We start from the raw sequence: 8,682 nt of genomic DNA, 5'->3' as shown, positions 1-8,682 counted from the left end.
GGTTTAGGTGAGATTTGATGTGAGCTTTGGCTCACACCAAGGAGCCTAGGTTCGGACTCGGTTGTGAACCTGGTTCGGACTTGGGCTGGGCTCAATATGAGCCTGAACTCAGACCTAACAGGGTTCAGCTCGAACCAAAAGCGGATCTGAACTGAGATCTAAGACTAATCAATTGTAATAAGCAAACAAAACACTTGAAAATTTTTGCCTTAAACTCTGGGTAGGCTAAGTCTGAGTGGGTTCCTAACTATAAAAATGCGGCTAGGTTGAGTGGGTCTCCACGTAGGTCCTAACCACCTGTTAAAGGAATCAACCAGGTCCTACTATGTGTGAAGTTGCTTTGAAGCTAAGGATTACGACGGGATGCTCACTGTTAAAGTTACGTGAATCTCAACCATCTCACCCCTCAAGGCTAGGTTCCCCTCACGACAATTAATGTCAAATTTTGAGAGGTTTTAAAGAAGAAATTGTTGGTTTCCCGGGCTTTCCCTGTCCGTTGTAAGCAAGAGTGTGTAGAGAAGCATGCAAGTGAAAAGAAAATAGCAAACATGCAAATACACAATGCAATAAAGAAATGAGCACTTGGCACAAATCGTTCTAAGTGAGGTGTGCTTCGAGTCAGGTTTTGACCAACTACAAACACAATTCAAATGTGGGGGTAAGCAACCCCCAATAAAATGTACAGTTATGTAAAGTGGAACCAAATACAGCCCGTGCCTAGTTGGGTGTGGCCCGAGTCGATGGTGACTCGATCAGGACACAGTTCAAAGAGGGTTAAAGCAACCCTCAAGAATAATTTTTTTATTTTTATTTTTTACTTGTTAGTTTTGATGAAGCATGGTTAAACTAAGCATGATAAAAGCAGGGAAATCATGGTTTCTAACAAAATTAATTAAAATAAAATGAAATACAGAAAGCTTAGATAAGAAAGACCTGCCTCAAGCAAACTATTCTTTTTGTATTTTTTAAAATTTTATTTTGACCTTAAAATTGGTGAGCAGCAAGAGAAAAGGTCCTGGAATAGGGCTGTGGGGTCCTGCGATTTATCCGGGACCTTTGATTTTGGGCGACACAGGTAGTGTCACGTGGGCTTGGGCGACACAGGATGCATCGCCCCAGGCAGACAAGGTTTTCCAGCAGTAGAAACCCTGGGTCTTGGTTACAGCTGAACTTGGGACTACTTTGGACAAAAAAAAACAGTGAAAACAGTAAACAAAAACATGTATTTCGAAGCAAGGATCAAGCTCGAACTGCCCCATGATGGGCGCCAAACTATTTATGATTCACATTGGAGAGATCTTCCTCTAGAGATCCCTGAGATCTGAACACGACAAACTAATTTTAAAAAAGAGTGATAAAGAGTGGGACAATCAAATTCTAATATGAAGTCAGATCTACTCAAAAGTGAGTAGATCTGCTCTCATATCAGTGGCAGAGCTAGCATTGATCCGAAATACGAATTACAAGATAAAATACTATAAAACTATTATAATTCTAATTAAAATAAATAAATGTAGAAAGAAATGCAGAAAGAGTAAAAATAGTACCGGACTAGGCCAGTTGGCCCGAGACTCCCTAGGCTTCGAGGCCTCGCTTGTATCATGACCGCCTAGGTTTATGTCATGTGACCTCTTTGCTCTCTTAAAGTTTTGAACATGCCTTAGCTTAGTTGAATGGATCTCTCAAGCTAAAGGCTGCAGGTGGCCTAAAGTTAGGGGTTTTCCTAGGTCTAGGTTAGGTCTCATAAACTCATGGTTTTTTTTTAGCATAAGGGTTAATCAGACTTAAAGAGTCTCTCCAGAGTCTTCGGAGTCTCTCAAGAGTTGAACCTAAAACGACCTTGAAACCGCCTTTCTATAATCTGAAAATCGTCTGGAATGGGTAACATATCATAACCGGCAGATTTCCTAGCTAGGACTGCCGTTTCGATGGTCTAAGGCTTAGATGGCAATTTGAGCGTCGCCCAGACCAAAATTGTCCAGGTTCATTGAACCTAGCCAAAAATGACTCGAGAGGGGCTGGCATGCGAAAATTGCTAGTTTGGGGTTGTCGGAGCTGGGTAACACTAGGATCGCCAGACCACATTTGCTCACAACTAGCAGATTCCAATCTGAGGTGATTTTGGATACGTCGGGATGCGGTTTGCTAAAAATCAATCGATTTGGGTCAGTCTGGGCTGGTATCATCCAAACCAATCTGCCCAAAATCGTAACGTGCCACTTCTAGATTGATTTTGGGGCTCTTGTGATGTTGCTTGCCAAAATTTGGGTGAAAATGAGGTGTTTTGCTATTTTTAATGATTTTTTTCACTAAAACAGGATATTATGCAGGATTGTGGATCACATGGCAGGTAGTATGGACTACGGTGGTCTATGATATGGGATTTACGGGGACAATGTGGTTCTAAACGTTCAGGAATAATACAAAATTTACCGATTTTAAAAATAGGGTGTCTACAGGAACCAAAAAGTATCTGTATGGAATCTCCTAGTCACTCCTTTCTTTGATTCATGGCAAATAAAGGCATAAAGGAAAAAATGAGAGAGAAAAACTAATCTATCTGAATTTGATTACTCATTGTCCGTGATTTCTATAGAAAACCCATAATCTAAGGCTTGGTATGAGCCACATAACAATAAAATATAGGCTAAAAGATGGACACCTAAGGGCATGTTTGTTTCTCGTGAAAGTGATTCTTGGAGACCTCCAAAAATTTATTTGCCAAAAGAGCTTTCCCATCAGCATGAGAAAGCTCGATTCCATCTAAATATATGCTTCCCACCCAAATAAGTGGAACACAAACCTCCGTACATTTTAATGTTAAAAGTTGAGAAATTGTTTTCACAGCGGCCACATTTTTCTAACACTTTCCATAAAAACACAAATATAAAAAACAATAATCCAATAGGAAATGATTGCTTTCCCGCTAAACAAACATGCTCTAAGAGTTATTGTTGTTATTCTCTCCCCCACGAAACTTTTTGTCATTTCTCTAGAACAAAGGCCACTTCAGTACTAAAATGTCGCCTTATGAGAATGCTTTTTCTTTTTGGAAATAGTTTATATAAGGGCAAGGCCCTAAACAATCAAATTATGGTACACATCAAAAAATTCACATAAAAAAGGTTTTTCGATGGCCAAAATTCTTCAAATTGATCATCTCGATCTCAATATATATAGATATGGAAAAAATGGATTTCAAGTCTTAAAAATAGTGCATCTTAAAATGTTTTTTTAGCTTATCAATTTTCAAGTTTTTCAAGTGTACATAGATATGCTCGAACTACATTACTTTTTAATCTTTGAATTTTATTATTAAAGATGAAAATAAATTTTTAAGCCCTTGCAAAGATTTTCAGCATTGAAACAACATCTTTCAGCACTATTTGAAGGTGTGCTTTACTTTGATTATTTAGGGCATCGGCCGTAGACAAACCATATCCTTTTAGAGTGCATATATCACGCCACCACAGGAGCATTTGTGCATCTACTCCCTCGGTTAAGAGATCTGTTTGGAAAAAAAGTTTAAATTATTTGCAAAAGAAAAATTTTAAAATTTGATTTGTTTGACACTTGGATCTACTCCCTTCAAATGGTCTCCGTCTAGTTGACATTATTTTTCTCTAGAATATAGAGTTCAATTCAAAATTCCTTTTTATCGAGGTTAGTCTAAAAGTTTAATAGGTTGCATCACCAGAATTTGGGGACCAAAATTACTCTAATATTGAGTTTATCCGAGGGAGTAAATCAACAATTTCGTCAAATTTTATGCATGTTAAAAGAAAAAATTGTTGTATATGTATCATAGTTAGCAAGTCGGGGAATATCAATATATCGGCTCACCATAAAATTGAAAATAAATTGTTTTTATTTTAAAAAGTCAAATGAAAAAATCAGGTAAATAATACAAATCGGCAAAAATACTTTATGTAAAAATGTCACAAATATAGCAGACTAGGCTCAAAAAATCGGAGTGAAAAAAACAGATAAGTTTAAAAAAGGGACACCATATTTATGCTAACTATGCTAACACTAAAGTTTTTAAACTAGCTATTATAACTATGCATCATACTAACTATACACCATTAATAACTATACACCATACTAGACATACTAACTATACACTATACTAATTATACGAATATGCACTGTACCATCCTTTGCACCATATTTAGACTTTTAGGGGCCGTTTGGATACCTAGAAATATATTGTCTGTGAAATATATTACTAACGTAATACATTATTGCGTAATACATTACCTGTAAATGGATTGTTACTGTTTGGGTAGTATTTAGATGCAACCTGGGAAATACATTGTTATTGTTTGGCTATTTCTAAAAGAAATATAGGAAATGCATTACCAAGATTTTACCAGCATGTGCCTATAAACTATCATTTCTTTCTTTTTGGTCGCAAAATTCCACTAAATGTAGAATTATCATTTCCTTCTTTTTTGTCACAAAATTCCACTAAAATATTGAATTAAAATTATCATCACACCATTCCAAAAAGATTTCTAATAATAACATTATCACCATTCCAAAAAGATTTTCTAATAATAACTTGTACCATTTTACAGTCATGACACTATTTCCTACTTATTTTAAGTGCCTTTGGTACTTATATGTAATCACATTTTTTCTAACATGACATTGGTTTCAACATGACAAATTATTGGAACAATATGATTGAAATAACATGAATTTATTATGATAAGCCTTATTTTTATTTTTTTTATATAGAAGTCTTTCAAATGTCTCTCTATATAATTTCAAATAAACAATAAATTGATGATACTAAATTCAAAATCTGTAGGGTACGAGTTAAAAAATGGGAAGAAGTTTAATTAATAAACTAGAAAGTTTGGTAATTGCAGTATAAAATTTGCAGGTATTGGAGGAAACTAAAGAGGTATGTTATTTCAATTGAGATTTTAGTAATCTCTTATAAGGATTATGTTGTGTAAAATTTTGTATTATGATTGTGTTGTGTAATTTATCATTGATTATTGATTTTTATTTTTATTATTTTTGTTTTTACATGAGACTGATGCCTTCAGATGAGGGGACGAGCTTAAAAAGGGAGGGATTATGTTGTGTGTAATTTTTTATTATGATTGTTTTGTGTAATTTATCATTGATTACTGATTTTTATTTTTATTATTTTTGTTTTTATATGACTGATGCCTTCAAATAAGGGGACGAGCTTAAAAAGGGAGAGATCACCCAGTTATTATGAAGAAACCTAGTTATTATGAAGAGAAGAGGGCAGGATCACCTAGTTATTATGAAGAGAGACAACAAACCGTTAATAATTTTTTGCACACAAAGTAAATGTGACAATAATAAATTTAATATCAATGTGGTAGACAAACTAAAAAAACCTAAATATAAAAGAGACAAGATAAGGAGAGATATATAATGCACATGACAAAAGCGCAATCAATAACAAAGTAAAAGATATACAAATATAGAGAAAGAGAGAGGATGTACATGTGCATTAAACCATAGAGATTATTGACCCAAAAAATGAGGAGAAAGGAGATAAATTAAATGCACAACAATGTGCAAATAATTAAAATCAGAGCAATATAAAAGATAAGGGTGTAATTTATCATTGATTTTATTTTTATTATTTTTGTTTTTATATGACAGCAGATGCCTTCAGATAAGGGGACGAGCTTAAATAGGGAGGGATCACCTAGTTATTATGAAGAGAGAGGGTTTAAGAAGTTTTTTTTAATCAAGGATAAGGTAGGAAAAAGGCATGCGAAAGATTTCCCAAAATTACTTGTCACTCTTGTAATAGATTTTTCATCTATCAGGCATCATAGATTTCCTGATTTTTTGGGAAATCTCGCGTAATCTTTTTCGATTTTCTTTAGGATTAAGTGTACCCAAATAGTGAAAATACCCTATTTTCTTGTAATCTATTCTCACATAATAGATTTCTAGGTACCCAAACGACTCCTTAGACAAAGAAGACGAGATGAGGTGACCATCTTACGTAATAGATTTCCAGGTACCCAAACGACCCCTTAGTTAGATTTCCAGGTACCCAAACCCTTAGTTAGAAAAAGAAGACGAGAGGGGATGACCATCTTACATAATAGATTTCCAGGTACCCAAACGACCCCTTAGAAAGAGAAGACGAGAGGGGGGTGACCATTTCCTTTGGAGCCCGGAGACAGAGAGAGGAAAGTGGTATGGGAGAAAGAAACGCAAAGGGAGAATAAGAGGTGGATGCAAAGAAAGAAAGCAAGAGAGAGAGAGAGTGGGGCCGGGGTGACCACGGATCTCTCAAAGGACCACAAAAGAGCAGACAATGTTTTTCAGAATGGTGGTCTTTTTGAAGCAGAAGGTGAACTTCTTGTGAAGAAAATTACATAGGTGCGTCTAAATCAAATCGTGCTGTATTTTTTAAGCTGATGGGTTGAATCAAGTTTAGGGAAAAGGCTTTTGTATGTTTTTTGTTAATTTATTTTCCCTGATATGTTTGTTGAGCTTTGTTAATTTTTAGACTTTTGAGTTATGTTAAATTTGGGGATTTTTATGTGATTTGAAAGTTCTCGATCAGATTGTCCTCTATTTTCCCTAATTTCTTTCAAATGTTGTTGAATTTAGGGATTTTTAAAAGCTATTGTTAAATCTATACTTCAATATAAACAGTGGTTCTCTTTCTCTAAAGCATGTATTATAAACAGTGGTTATCTTTTCTCTCTCTATACCCATCAACCATTTGTGATGTAGTTTAATTTGGGGATTTTTTAAACTTCTCTATCTCTGTTTTTATCTAATTTCTTTGAGATGGTTATCTTTCTCTCTCTATGTACCTGTCGATGAGATGTTATCTATCACATGGTTCTCTCTCTCTTTGTACTATGGAGTATTATTAATAGAAACATTTTTTTGAAACAACTTATTATAAAAATTAAAAAAACACGTATTAAACTTCTTCATTAAAAAAAGGGTGTGGTTTGTATAGAGCCTAGGCTCTAAATAATCAAATTAGAGCCCACCTTCAAATACTATCGAGAAATGTGGTTTCAATATTAGAAATATTTGTGATAGCTTTAAATATCTTTTATAATTTATTTATAAAGTTTAAAGCTTCAAAATAAGTGTAGATCGAAATATCTATGAAAACTTGAAAATTGACGTTCTAAAAATGTGTTACAAAATACACTATTTCCAAAACTTGAAATCTAGTTTTTTCTCATGTCCATGCTTTTTGATGTCGAGATGATCAATTTGAAGATATTTGAACATCAAAACAACCTCTTTTAGCAAAAATTTTGATATAGGTTCAAATTTGATTGTTTAGAGCCTTGGCTCTATATAAACTTTTCCCTTAAAAAAATGTGATTTTTTGACGCTCTTTTGAAAAATACGCACTTTAAAATGTTTCTTAAAAAAAAACTCTGATTTTTTTCAAAAAAATCACTTGTAAAACGCGGATTTTCAAACTATGGTTTTTATATGGCTGAGGCCATTGTTCGCAAAACCGGCTGGTTAGAACCGAAACCGGCCAGTTAGATCACTACCGGTGGGGTGGCGATTCCGGTTAGGGCCGATTTTAAGGTACACCAGGTAAGACGACACACCCCAAAAAAATATCGAGACCAAAACCAGCCGGTTCAATGTCGAACCGACGGTTTTTCTTCAAAACCGACAGGTTTTCCTAACCGGTCCGGTTTACCGTTGTTTTTGTCCGTTATAACGCCATGTTAACACATCAAATTACAATGGTTATTTGACACAGACCTGTTATTTTTCATATAACAAGTTTTTGCAGCTTTTTTTTTCTTCAATTTTGTAGTTCTTTTTTGTTTTTTCGGTCAAATATTGATGGTATACACTGTAAAGTTTCTATAGATCATCTATTATTGAATCAAAAGTCGAAAAACAAAGAGTTCTTGGCGGATTGAAATGGGGATTTTTGAAAATTAGAAATTTCTGCCATTCTATCAAATGCAACTTTAATACCTCATATATTTTTTATAAAAATGGAGGGCTTTGATTGATTATTGAAGGATTCAACGTTTACATATTTCAATTTTTCCAAAACGATGAAGATTTGAGGGTTTTTGGGCTCGAAGTACTGCTGCTCGAAGAACTGTTTTTATCTAAACAAATTGATTTCTGATCAATCAGTTGATCGATTTTTATCGAATTGATCACTGAAGTTTCATCATAAATGCCTTATCTATCAAATAAACTAGTTATTTTGATTTACTACTAATTAAATGTTTTTATATCGATTTTTTTTGCTGTGTTTTTTCCTGAAACTTTCGTGAAGTGAAAAATCCGCAATTTTTTGAATAAAGATCTCAATAGTGAATAAATTTTCATGAAATTTGGGGCATTTGAATCTTAATTGAAGTATCTATCATATCTCCATGTCAATTTGTTCAAAAAATGAAAGATTTGGGGTTGATTTCGACTTTAAATTTTTTGTATTATTTGGCTCGATTTTAGGGTTCTTAAAAAAAATTTTGTTTTTTAAATAAGATTACGTTTTGTTTTTATAAAAATATGTAATTTGTAATGAATATGAGAAAAAAATAATATATATTTTTTTTCTAAATTTTATATATTTTTTGGTGAGCTTGTTGGATTGTTTTTAATGTTATATATTTTTTTTTTACAAAATATGTTTTTTTTAATGAATACGAGAAAAAA

The sequence above is a fragment of the Amborella trichopoda genome, chromosome 10 (assembly GCF_054954075.1).
Source record: "Amborella trichopoda isolate Santa Cruz 75 chromosome 10, AtrichopodaSantaCruz75HAP2 v2.0, whole genome shotgun sequence".
Lineage (NCBI taxonomy): Eukaryota > Viridiplantae > Streptophyta > Magnoliopsida > Amborellales > Amborellaceae > Amborella > Amborella trichopoda.
This window is presented reverse-complemented; position numbering follows the sequence as displayed.